A 13,730-nucleotide genomic window follows, 5' to 3' on the forward strand; every position below is an offset into this window, starting at 1 on the left:
TTCCGTATCAAACTGTTGCTCAATTCATTAATGGCAGAGCACATGAATTGCATACCCTCAACCAAGTCTTGTGGGTGGACCCTTTCTCTCATGTTCTACTTCATCATCTATTCAACCTATAATAAATAAATTAAATGTATCTAGGACATGTGTATTAATAATTTAATAAATCGAGCCGGCTCACGAGCTAATGGGCTGAGTTTATCCAAGTTCAAACTCGACTCATTTAATTTGAGTTTAATTTTAAGCTCAAGCTCGATTCATCAGCTCACGAGCTCAGCTTATCGAGCTATTAACGAATCGAGCTCGAGTTGATTTATGAACTGGCTTGACTTACTTTTAACCTTATATATAAGTAATTTTTTTGAATTTAAAAAATTTAATTAGACTTGGTTGATGAAAATATTTAAATACGTAACAAGAACTCATCATTTTAAGCTAAATCCAGCTTTAATATATTAGAAGAAATAGATAAAATGACCAATTAATTACTAAGATTTGAATTAGATGTTGGCCCATGTAAATTAGATTAAGTAATAAGTACTAAGAAAATGAAATTAACTTATGTTGCTGATTTGTTTTTATAACAATACATAATATACATATTTAATTTATACACATAGTTATAATAATACTTTAATTTTAATACTCTGATAATATAAAATATTTTATATAATTATTTAATTATATTATTTTTTAATAATTATTTAAATAGTCAACGTAAAAAAATACTTTTGCTAACATTACGTAAATATTCAAATTCTATTATATAATAGATAAAAATAATTTAATTATTTCCACCGTTATTAGTACTATCTCTCTTAAAAGGTACTTTTATGTATGTAATAATAATTGATTAATTGTACTCTTCAAGATTCATCGTTTCTTTCTATAAATGGCTTTTATGTTTTAGTGGGATTTTAATTTTTGATTAATAATATAATTAATGATGATGATTTTTCATCATTCAAAAATTAACTTTTTCAAGACACTAAACAATTAAGGGATAAATTTTTTTGGTATTAAAAAATAATTAATTATTTTTTTTTTTTAGTTATTCATAATATTTTTCAATTCGATCAATAAATCAAGAATTAAGAGATAATAATTAATTTATTTATTCATTTATAAATATGAGAAGACCTACTGCCCATAAAGAGAAGGGAGCAAACATCGCTAAGGGATACTCTTCAAAAATACTATAAATTGATAAATACTTTAACTAGTATTTACTATCTACTTAATATACTAAAATTGGGTTTTCTTTTAACTTATGATGGTCAGATGTCACTTTTTTATTAATCCATTTTTCCTTCAAAATGATTGCACTATTTGTTCTTCTAAATTTATTTTAAAAAAATATCTTTAATTAATATAATTATATTATAATTAGTATTTAATGAATGATACATAATTATACTAATTTAAAAAAGGCCTTTATTATAAGTATATCAAATCAATATGATATGATAAGATAATAATATGCTAATGGCATGAGTTATTCTAATCATAATAAAATTCTTTTCAATGCACAGGTTATTTTTTTTTTTTTTTTTTACCAAAGATAGAAGACTCGAATCCGCAACTTCTTAATTGAGTATAGGGAGACTATGCCATTTGAGCTATTATTCATTGGCGCACAGGTTATTTTTCTGTACTTATAAGTCTTAGCTTTTTAATAATAATAATAATAATAATAATAATAATAATAATAATAATAATAATAATCTATTTAATCTATTAAAATTAAATTTTTTTTCTAATTAATGAAAATGAAGTATCATTTCCTGATGAGTTTTTTTCTCCAAAATAAAAATATTATCTTTTAATATATTTACATTTATTATTTATCAATTTCTTTTATTTTTATTTCTCACATTTGTTAAAGATTTTTTTTAATTATTGTTATTTAATTTACTTATTTTAGATATTAATTATTAATAAGTCTTCACAATTATTTTTCAACTATTAGTATTATTGGTATATTAGTATATTTTTAGAAATATTGGAAGTGAGATGTCAATTTCTTATGAACTTTTTTCTTTCCAAAATAAAAGCGCTACTTTCAATATATTTATATTTATTATCTTCTCAATCTATTTTAAGAAAATATCTTTTTTATAATTATATAAAAATTAATATTTAATATATTATTATACTAATCATCAATCATTAAATATTTTTAATCATTCTAATTATTATATTAATTTATTTATATAATTCTAATTCTCCATCATTATGCAAGTTGATATACACCTTCATACAAGTTGATACTAATTATTATATTAATTGTATAATACTAATTGTCGATCATTAATATTTTTAATTATTATTTTTCAATTATTATTTTTAATCAAGCATAATTAGTAACAAATTGATACATACATTAATGGTGATAAATTGATATTGATATTAATTAATTAATTATTTAATTAATTAATCATAATAATAACAATAATAATAATAATAATAATAATAGAAAAGGTCTAAACAGCACATGCACACGCTATATTTTTAAAAAGCAAAATATATTTTTAAAAAGATTAAGATATCAATAATTAAAAAAAAAATAAACATAATTCTATAATTCTAATTGTCATAAATATGATACTAACGTTGATAGTGGTAAATTGATATTGATATCAATAATTAATTTCTATAGTTATTTTTGTACTACTAATTGTCATAAATATGATATTAACGTTAATAGTAGTAAATTGATATTGATATCAATAATTAATTTCTATAATTATTTTTGTACTACTAACCTAGGTTATATATAGTGTTTCTTTTGCCATTTGTGAGTCTAAATTTAACATGCAAAGCATTCTTTTTTTTCTAATTTGTTATTATTCTTTGATTGAGCAATTGTTTCCAAGGAGCTTTGTAGGTCAAGTTCAAGTCTCATTCCTTCCACGCTTTCTACGTTTGTCAGAAAATATTCGAAGGGAGCATCTATTATTGAATTTTCTCAATTTAGGTTTAATTTTGGAAAATTTGTTCAAATTTGAAGATGCAATTTCAAATATTGGTACTATATTTAAATTTTCTTCTCTTAAACTTTTGTATTAAAATAATTTTATAACATATTGTGATTTTTTCAGAAACTACCGGCCTTTTGGTGCATCAATGCAATGTCATTGAGAAAAATAAAGGTCAATTTAGTTTGACAATTTTAACAAGAAGATTGTTTGAATTTGTACGGATTCTAAATGTTCGATCTTATGATGTTATTTCGGTTGGTTGTCGTTACTAAAATGGCTCTAATCTATACCTATATATCTAGGGACTAGAATAGCTTAAATATTATTTAAATAATTTAGTTCTAATATTAGTATTTGATTAAATTAGTTTTAGAGAAATTTAAATTGTTGTCTCAATTTATATATTATGACTATTCTTTTTGGATATGTTATTTTTTAATTTTTTTAATACGAAATTTCTTTCTTTTTTCGATTTTTAAGTTTATTTTTTTATATATATATATCACCTTTTTTTATTTTTTATATTTCAGATTAGTAATGCAATTATTAAGAAAAATGCACTTCATCAATATACTAAAATGATTAAATATTTAATTATATTGTGTGGACACAAGATTGATTAATTAAGATTAAAGCGTGAAAAAAGAAAAAGAGTCGCAATACGTAATTTTGCCTTTCTTGTCAATGTATAAAAATACGCAAAAGAAAAGAAAAATTAAAACATCACCATTTAAAATAAAAATAGTTAATCATCATGCGTATGAAAGGGGATTGAGAAATATGCATGGATAGAAAAAATAAAAAATTATTGCACGATTGTAGAATAAAAAATAATCATATATATAAAGAAATAATCATAACAAAAAAATTAATATATGTGACTTAAATATTTTTATGTACAATTAATATATATGTATACATAAATAAAGAAATATTCAGAATTATTTAACAAAATTAATATATACATATACATAAATAAAAAAATTACTATAAAGAAATTACTATAATTTATGAAGATTACACATACAATGACATTAATAATAAAAAATAAAAAATTATCGACTGATTGTAGGCTCAAAAAAAAATTATGATAAAAAATAACTAATATATGCGATTTAAATATATCTACATACAATTAATATATATGTATAAACTAAATAAGAAAATATTTAGAATTATTTAATAAAATAAATATATTCTGAGAATAAAAAAATTATTAACTAAACAATTAATATATACATATAAATAAATAAAAAATTATTACTTATGAAGATTATTATGCGTATGATGGTATTAATGAAATAACAAAATCATTGAATGATTGTAGGCTCAAAATAAAATATTCATAATCAGAAAATCAAAAAATAATTAGCATATGTGACTTAATATATATGTATATTTAAATAATAAAAAATTTAAAATTATTTAAACAAAATAAATAAATATATCCTACCAATAAAAAAAATTATTGACTAAATGATTAATATATATCGGTAGCATAAATAAAAAAATCCTTAAATAAACAAGAAATAGTACGTTTTTTATTTTGGGAATAAAACGTAAATAATTATAATATAATAATTTATTTAATTATTAATATTTATAATTATTATTTTAATCATAAATTCAGAAAAAAAAAGAAGATTAACAAAAACGATTAATGATTATATTAGAGTTGTTACACTTAACACCAGATTAAGAAAAAACGAACGTATAATATATTACTTTTTTATTAATCAAATTATTATAATTTAAATTAATTTTAATAAAATAATTTAAAATTATAATTTCAACCTTATCACGTGCATGGTATAAGTTATTGAACAATTTATTATCACGTGCATGGTACAAGTATATTCTCCAAGATAAATATACTATTTTAACCTACAATTATTATTCTTTATCAATTCTTTTATTTAAACACTATTATTATTTATTAATTCTTTTTATTTTTATTTTTCACATTTATTAAAAATTTATTTTCAATATTTTAAGTATTATTTATTGTTATTTAATTAACTTATTTTTGGTATTTAATTATTAAAATTTTAGGTATTAACTATACTCCAATTGCGATATTAAAACTTTGAACATGACCTCAATTTAATTTTGGACAATATCGAAAACAAATATATATATATATATATATGATATTTTAAGTATTAATTATTGTTATTTATTAACTTATTTTAGGTATTTAATTATTAAAATTTTAGATATTAATTATACCCTGTTTACAGTGTTAAGATTTTAGAGATATAATTCCAATTTAATTTTGAGTAATGTCGAGAGCAAATATTTATATGATATTAAGTTAGGAGAATAGATTTTAATTTTACATAAAATAATATAATAGATATAATGTATAAATAAATTTACTTAACAAATATAATTATTCATACTGTGATATTTTATTATGATAATACATCTTTTTGTATCTGTTCTCTCTCTTTATATATATATATCCCCTTTTAATTCATTATTTTTCTGTCACATGACATATTCATAATTATTATATTTTAAATTTAGAATTTTCTTGATCTAATATTACGTGTAAAAATGGCAAGCAAAAAGAAATAAGAAAAAACATGAAAATATTTCAAACATAATTATCGTTAATCCTTTTTTCTTTAGTTTTTAAATATATTATTTATTTATTTATTTAAAGTAATAACTAAATTTATTATAACTGTAATACAATTATCTTTAAACTATTAGTATTATTAGTATATTTTTTAAAATATTGACATATTATTAATATATATAATAAGTAATAGTGAATTTTCTCTCACATATTTATCATTTAAAAAATTTATAATTTTGACATAGTCTTTATTCTATTTTTTTTCCTTTTTCATATCTAATGGCTACTGTCTACTATCCTATCAATAGTATCACCTATAGTAAATTATACTAAGAAAAAGTATGAAAAATAAAGACCAGAATTATAAGACTATAGAAAGTCCCATCCAAGTTTGACAAGAACAAGATGGCTTACATAGAAATAGTTTTTTTACTAAATTAGTTGATTCTTTTACTAAATTTTTTCAAGTAATGCTAATTTCAATTTATAAATAGAGTTTAATTTTGATATACTGACAGTGTAAAACGTTCCATTCTTTTGGATGACTATTCACGCATTCAATGTAAAAAGTCGTTATTTTTACTGATGTGTCATTATATAATTGGATGGATGTGTAAAACTACTTTACATTGTCAGTGCATCAAAATTAAATTCTTAAAAATATTTGTAATTCGTATTTTAAGTTAATTTTATAAGTACGCCATTCCACAAGTCAAAGACAATTCTTTTTAATAGCTTTGTAGAAGCTAATAGCTTTTATATTTAATTTATTTTGTAGTACGATAAAATTTATTGTTCAATCAAGAACTATTTGATAAAAAATGTTTGAGAATGAATTGGTATAAAGGAAGGTATATGTTTTCTCAAATTTTGAGATTGAAGAATCAAGCGGAATTTAATTTCTTATATTTTTCACTCATTTGTTCTTAATTTGATATTTTTAATTTAATTTTTTTTGTTCAATTAGATGTTATTGGACTCTTGAGCGGAAAAAAAAACTTATATCATGGTAAAAAAATAAGAAGAAGTGACTAGTACATTGTAATTGATCTTCATGATTTACAGTACGTATGTAAAATTTTAATATTTTAATGTGAATATTTTTTTTGGTAATAATTATGTGTTGCAATGCAAAATCTTTTTTTTTTCTTTATATATTACTACTTATTTCTCTTAATTCTCGCTTTCATTTAGAAATGAGAAAAAAATAAGATGCACATTGTGATATCAATTTACAATCTAATTAATTGATCATCTATGTGATCACTAAACAACCGAATACATAATTATTCTCTAATTTACAAAATTTAACAAAGACATTGATAAGCATATTGGTTTAGCATTTATTTATATATTTTATTTATTTATGTTATATTTGTAATCATATTATATCTATTTTTATCAATATATGTTTTTTAAAAAATATCGTTAGTGTTAGCACATGGTGTATTAAATAAATTGAATGATAGAAACACGTAACTATTTTCTTTTTCAGTCGAGATTCAAAAAAATATTATAATGTAGACTTACAATATCAGTATATTAATAGTGAAGTGGAGATAAAAATGTAATATCATATCAATTTTTTTTAAAATCATAATTGTAATTAACGATTGAAATCATAATTTAAATATTTTAAATGGGATAATTTTATTTAAAGAATTCATAATTCAAATATAATTCTTATACACTTAATAGTTACATTTGAGTTAATACACTTAATATTATATTTAAAAAAGAATGAACAATACACATTATATTACTTATTTATTAATTAAATTATTATAATTTAAAATTATAATTTCAATCTTATCACATGCATGACCCGAGTTATTACACTTGTTTAGTGTAAAGACTTAGGTATTATATTCAAAAGCATTATGTTATGTAACTGCCATTGATATGCTTCTTTTCGGTTGAATTTTAAAATTGTAAATGAAAATTGAGTCTTACTAGAGAGACAATGGACTATTTATATAATATGTACAATGGGCTATTGTAACTATTTAGTGCAAAGAGTTAGGTATTATATTCAAAAGCATTATGTTATGTAACTGCCATTGATATGCTTCTTTTCGGTTGAATTTTAAAATTGTAAATGAAAATCGAGTCTATTTATATAATGTGTATAATGGGCTATTAAGTTACAAAATAAACATCCCCCATATTATCTAGAATAATCATCTAAGTACTAGGAATAATAAACATCTTCCCAAAAACTTAAAAAGCTTCAACTGATGGAAAAAGGTAACACTAATGGTTATATCTCTAATACTCTTTAAACCTCCATTGTACACATTGTACAAATATTCTATTGACTCCTCATACTTTCCCATAAAAATTTAGTGTTAGACATTTATATTGTATAAAGTCACATCTTTTTTTTACCTTAACCACCTTATTAGTGATAAAGATATATCATTCAATATTAATATAGTAACATTTTATAACTTTATAGTCAACCACATAATTATTTGATTTTTCACCTTATTTCAGGATACTTTTTTTTAAGGATTATTTTAAATAATATAGTTCAAAATAAACTTTATTACTAACTGGAAAATATAAAATTATTTCTAAATGGATTTAAAGAAGTGACCGAAACTTTTATAACCAATTGAGTAATTTAAATCATGACTTCGTTCGAGTTTGGAAAGTGGCACATATGTATTGGAACACATCAAATGCTAATTTTTTATTTTTTTGTGATATTGACACACACTAAGCTAAACTATTTTGGGTTCCAATTTTCAGCAAAGTAATATGCATAGGGTAGAACTTTTGTCATTGTGTGCTGTCTGAATAGGTTCTTTCAACCCTTGATATCCACAAATTCGGTTATTTAACAATAAATATTAATTGATAATAGGACAATAATATATAAATTACAATCACCTCACTTATGAATAAACAAAAATTATACATGGCACCGGCTGTTTATAAAAGAACATACTCATATATTAATATTTCCTTCGATTAAAATTCATGGGGTTAAATGGCACGCTTACAAACATGGATTTACAGAGGATTAGTATTATTATTATTCCATATAACAACCCAAATCAGTTGAGAAACATTCTCATATCATGACCGCTAAAACAGATTCAAGTATAAACTCAAATTATTACAAGATCAATCATCCAAATAAAAGAAAAGTGTTTGAACATAAACCAAAACAGCTAGGTTCAAAATGACAGATAGTTGCAGCTACAAAGCTGAGCAATGCTCTGTGGTATCTGAAAATTGAAGAAAAAGAAAGAAACAACATAACACTTTGATCAAAATACAGCCCAAACAAAACAAAATCAGCTTAATAATATCAACAGACAATATAATTGTGAAGAAACAAAAAGGGTAAAACAATTTGAGATTTGGAAGGCAATAAATGGTTACACTACAATCTCACTAGATAGAAGCAAAAAAGTGCCCAACAAACTGAGTGATCATCAAAGTATATGCAATTTCACTTACCAAATAACCTCAACCCATGTGTTGAGCTACTATAACAGCAATTTCCTCCGGAGGTTTCTTGGAGGCAAGTAACAAGAACCTCCGATTCACGTAGGAGGACTATGAAAGGAAGGGGATTGTTGACCCCGATTTCAAGCCGAAAGCGAGGGTAGGGGCTGATAACAAACTCCACCGCACCGATGAGCCTTCTAGTTTCGCTCATTAGCGTGAAGTCCTGAGGAGTAGGTGGAGCATTGAAAATTAAGGAAATTCAACAAAATTAATTTGTTAAAAGAAATCCCCTTTTTGACAGCAGCTTTTCTAATTAACAGACTTCCTACTAAAGTTTTAAATATGAAATCCCCTTTTGAAATGCTTAATCATGTTAAACCAGACTATTCATGTTAAAGATATTTGGTTGTGCTTGTTTTCCACATTTGAGACCCTTTCACAAATCTAAACTAGATTTCAGGTCTGAATTATGTTTGTTCCTGGGTTATGCTCCAGGACCCAAAGGTTATAAATGTCTTACTAAAAGTGGTAAAGTTGTTATAGCTCACAATGTTATCTTGATGAAAAGTTATTTCCATATTCCTCAATGTTCCCTTCTGTATCTAATGCTTCAGGATCTGTTTTTCCTTCATCTTCTAATACTGATTCTGCCTTGTCTTATCCATTTCCTCTATTCACTAATCCTGTTATTTCTGATTCTGCTATTTCTGCACTAGAAAATTCAGGCTCTGCATCAGACATGCTAATTCCAGCGCCAAAGATTCATTACATCCAACTATCCCCTCTCATGATGCATCAAATTTACCTCCTTTACCTACTAATACTATGCCTATTTCAGGAATTGAAATCCCCTTTCCACATCCATCATCAACTACTGATCCCACCACTACTAATACACATTCAATGATCACTTGTTCTAAGTCTAACATTCACAAGCCTAGAGTTCTTCCTACAACTCCAACGTTCTTCTATTCTCCACCTCTCAAGAACCTCACTGACCTTTGATACCTTATAAAAAAAAACAAGAATTCAACGAAATTAATTTATATTACCTCTTCAATAACAGAAGAAATGGTACTTTCTTATTCATCTGCCGTATAAAAATCCTGATTCAGCTCATCTTCATCTTGATTCTCTTCAATTCTTGCTCTCTTATTTTCTGGGGATTCCACTTGGAATCTGCCGTTGTGAATTTTGGGTTAAATGTTCGCTGATTTTGAAGAGGATTTTGCTTGTTAATCGAGGATTCTTCAACTAATTTTCGTCTCGTTTTGTTCCAGGTATGACGCACAGCGATGATGACGTTCTTGGTTTGGGAAACAAGACTTCTGGCACCAAGAGGAAGTCGCCGAGTGACTCGGAGGAAAAAAAAGGAAAGGGAGGACGGAGGAAGTCTTGTTTCCCTTTTCTTTTCTTACTCCGAGTCACTCGGCGACTTCCTCTTGGTGCCGGAAGTCTTGTTTCCCAGACCAAGAACGTCATCATCGCCGTGCGTCATACCTGGAACAAAACGAGAATTAGTCGAAGAATCCTCACTTAACAAGCAAAGTTAACCCTCTTCAAAATCAGCGAACATTCAACAAAAAATTCACACATAAAAAATATTTTTGTTCTAAATCTAGATCCAACTTTATGCATATAAACCAAGGTTCTGAAAACCGGATCGGCCATCAAACTGCTTTAGTCATTGGTTTATTGGTTCATTGATCCAACCAGTGGTTCAACCGAAAAAACCGTTTTAGAATAAAATAATAAATAAATTATAAAGGACCAAAGATGAGGGTACTCCAAGAACTCCTATTAGATGCAACAGCATTGAACATTATCACATATTCTCACACACACATACAAAGCCTTAACTCAAAGAACAACCACAGCAAGTGACTTGGAAAGAAAATGTAAACACCGAAACAATCACAAGCATACAGAACATGTGAATATTATTATAGCTCTTCTAATGCGTCTCCAAAAATATCCCAAATCAAGAAAACTACATAATCTGATCCACTTGATTCAGAAAGCTACATATATTAGAAAAATTAAGAATCAACTAAAAGAAAAAGAAAAGGAAGGCCTGGTTGATTCGATTCAATTGCCGGATATGAAGAATCAAACAGGGCTGAGAAGCTGACAGTTTAAATGTTAAACATAGGTAGTGCAAATTTTAACAAAGTTCACCACAATGATTAACAACAACAAAAAGCACTGAAGGAACACTCAGTAATATAGGCAGTGCAAATTTTAACAAAGCTCATCACAATGATTAACAACAAAAAGCACCAAAAGAACAGTGAATCAGTAACATGGGCAGTGCAAATTTAAAATTTAAAAGTTATTAATTTAAAATTTATCATCAAATACAATCAGTGAGCAAAGCCAATTAATCAAGCACTGACTGAGCATTCTGTTCTGATTCTGTGACTGGGAAGCAACAAATTCAGCAACAAGTTCAAGTTACAGCAACAAATTTAACAAATCCTAGTAAAGTCCCGATTTACAGCAAAAAGGCAAATTTATTGATTACCAATTCAGCAACATGCAGAAATACAGGGAGAAGGGAAATCTGGAAAGTGAGAACACTAAACCAAAACATTAACCAATAATCACAAAACACTAAACATTCACCCAGCAATTACAAACAAAGCCAGCAATTACAAACATTAGCACATTATAAAACATTCCAAAACACTAACCTTCACCCAGCAAAACCAGCAACTACAAACAAAGCCATCAGTAAATTTGAACAAAAAAATTAAGAGCCATCAGCAACTAACAGAGCCATCGAGCCATCAGAGCCATCAGTAACAGAGCAAAGAATTGAAAGCAACAGACTAACAGAGCCATCGAGACATCAGTAAATTTAAAAAAAAATTACAGCCATCAGCAACCAGCAAATACAAGACAGATCCATCAGCAGCAGACAATTACAATTTACAAAACATTACAAGAAAAATGGAACAAAAAATGAACAACAATTTCAGAACTTCAAACGAAGAAGACCGAACATTCAGAAATTAAAAGGAAGAAGCGGAGGCAAAGAATTGAAAGCAGGGCCACTAACCTGGGTTCCGTGCCGAGAAGCCAGCGAAGATGAAAACGACACGGGGAAGAGGAAGCAGCGGCGGCGCTGAGGAGCTAGGGACGGCGGCGGCGATGAAAGGCTAGGGTTTTCCTTTGCTTCAGAGTTCTCCAGTACAGGGAGAGTGAGTAGTGACAAATGAATGAATTATTGGGAGGAAGAGCGGGGGAGGTTTGGGTCACGAGTGGATCACTGGATCCGTGTCTTTTTTTTTTTTTTGTGTTTACAAATTAAAAAATGGCGTCGTGTTATTCGAACTGCCCAGTTATCGGTCCGGCTCAGTTGGTCGAGTTGGTTTAATGGTTTTTTAACGATTTTTCCTCGAATAGTTATAGGTGGAAGATTGGATTGCTTTCATTGTCGGTTTTTAGTTGAACCGGTTTGACCGATCAATTCGGTTCAAATTTTAAAATCATGATATAAACCAAAAACATTAGAAAATTCAAAATTATTAGATAGAACTAATGTGAAATCTTAGCATAGAACGTAAAATCGAATTTTTCAAACTAAAACTACACAATAGAAAAAAAACGAATTAGAATTCAAGATTGAGCTGTTGCAATTGTAAATAATGTAATAATGATTTGAAAGAAAACGTAAATAGCGAAGAAAATACAGCTGTTGCAATTGTAAATGATGTGATAATGATTTGAAGGAAAACGTAAATAGCGAAGAAAATCCAAATCAAGAGCACTAAAAACGAATATGGAAAGGATGTGACTGCATAATGATTGATCAAATTGCAAACATCATTTACTTAAAAGATGTGAGATATATTTTCAAAATATGTGAAAAGCTATTTTGAAGAGTCTCATCTTTTCATAGAGTTGTGACTTATTCAAAGGTTGTAACTATTTGAAAAGTCTGTAACTATTTGAAAAGTCATAAATGTTGAGTACTTAGCTGCATGTTGCATGTACTCCGTATCTATAAATTTTCCTCATTTCATTATTGCTGAACTAATCCATCTCAACACTTTTTTATGCGCAAAAGAAAGAATAGAGATTTATAGATACGGAGTACATGCAACATGCAACTACGTACTCAACATTTATGACTTTTCAAATAGTTACAACCTTTGAATAAATCACAATTCTATGAAAAGATGTGACTCTTTAAAATAGCTTTTCACATATTTTAAAAATATATCTCACAAAAGATATATCACAAAAAAGAAAAAATTAAGTAGCAACGATAATAAGATGTTTAAGGCTAAAAAACAATGATAAAGATATTTGTAAATAAGAGCTTACAAATAATGAAAAAAATGACTATTGTTGAATGTGTGGCTACGTATTTTGGATCTGGATCTTTTGGAAATTGGGAATTTGGGGATGATAACTGTTCAGAGTTGTCCATTTATTTTCATCAACGGCTCTTATACAAAGACATGTTATCTAACCAATATTTTAAAAATCAGACCGGACTAGCTGGTTTGACCGGTTCAATCGTAAACCAGAGACATAAACCAATATTGCTGAACTAATCCATTTCAACACTTTCTTATGCATAAAAGAAAGAATAGAGATTTATAGATATGGAGTACATGCAACATGCAGCTACGTACTCAACATTTATGACTTTTCAAATAGTTACAATCTTTGAATAAGTCACAACTCTA

At 26.3% G+C, this 13,730-nt stretch overlaps 2 long non-coding RNA genes across 2 annotated transcripts; both read right to left on the reverse strand.

Annotated features, from left to right (window-relative positions):
- Positions 1 to 8,504: 8,504 nt before the first annotated feature.
- Positions 8,505 to 10,454, reverse strand: LOC140184653 (uncharacterized). The gene is made up of 3 exons (XR_011881746.1): positions 10,083 to 10,454; positions 9,040 to 9,253; positions 8,505 to 8,804 (listed from the first exon to the last, which is right to left on the reverse strand). It is a non-coding gene; the product is annotated as an uncharacterized lncRNA (long non-coding RNA).
- A 20-nt stretch (positions 10,455 to 10,474) lies between these two features.
- On the reverse strand, positions 10,475 to 12,321 carry LOC140184654 (uncharacterized). Its single transcript, XR_011881747.1, has 2 exons — positions 12,092 to 12,321; positions 10,475 to 10,705 (listed from the first exon to the last, which is right to left on the reverse strand). It is a non-coding gene; the product is annotated as an uncharacterized lncRNA (long non-coding RNA).
- Positions 12,322 to 13,730: the final 1,409 nt, after the last annotated feature.

The sequence above is a fragment of the Arachis hypogaea genome, chromosome 5 (genome assembly GCF_003086295.3).
Source record: "Arachis hypogaea cultivar Tifrunner chromosome 5, arahy.Tifrunner.gnm2.J5K5, whole genome shotgun sequence".
Taxonomy (NCBI): Eukaryota; Viridiplantae; Streptophyta; class Magnoliopsida; order Fabales; family Fabaceae; genus Arachis; species Arachis hypogaea.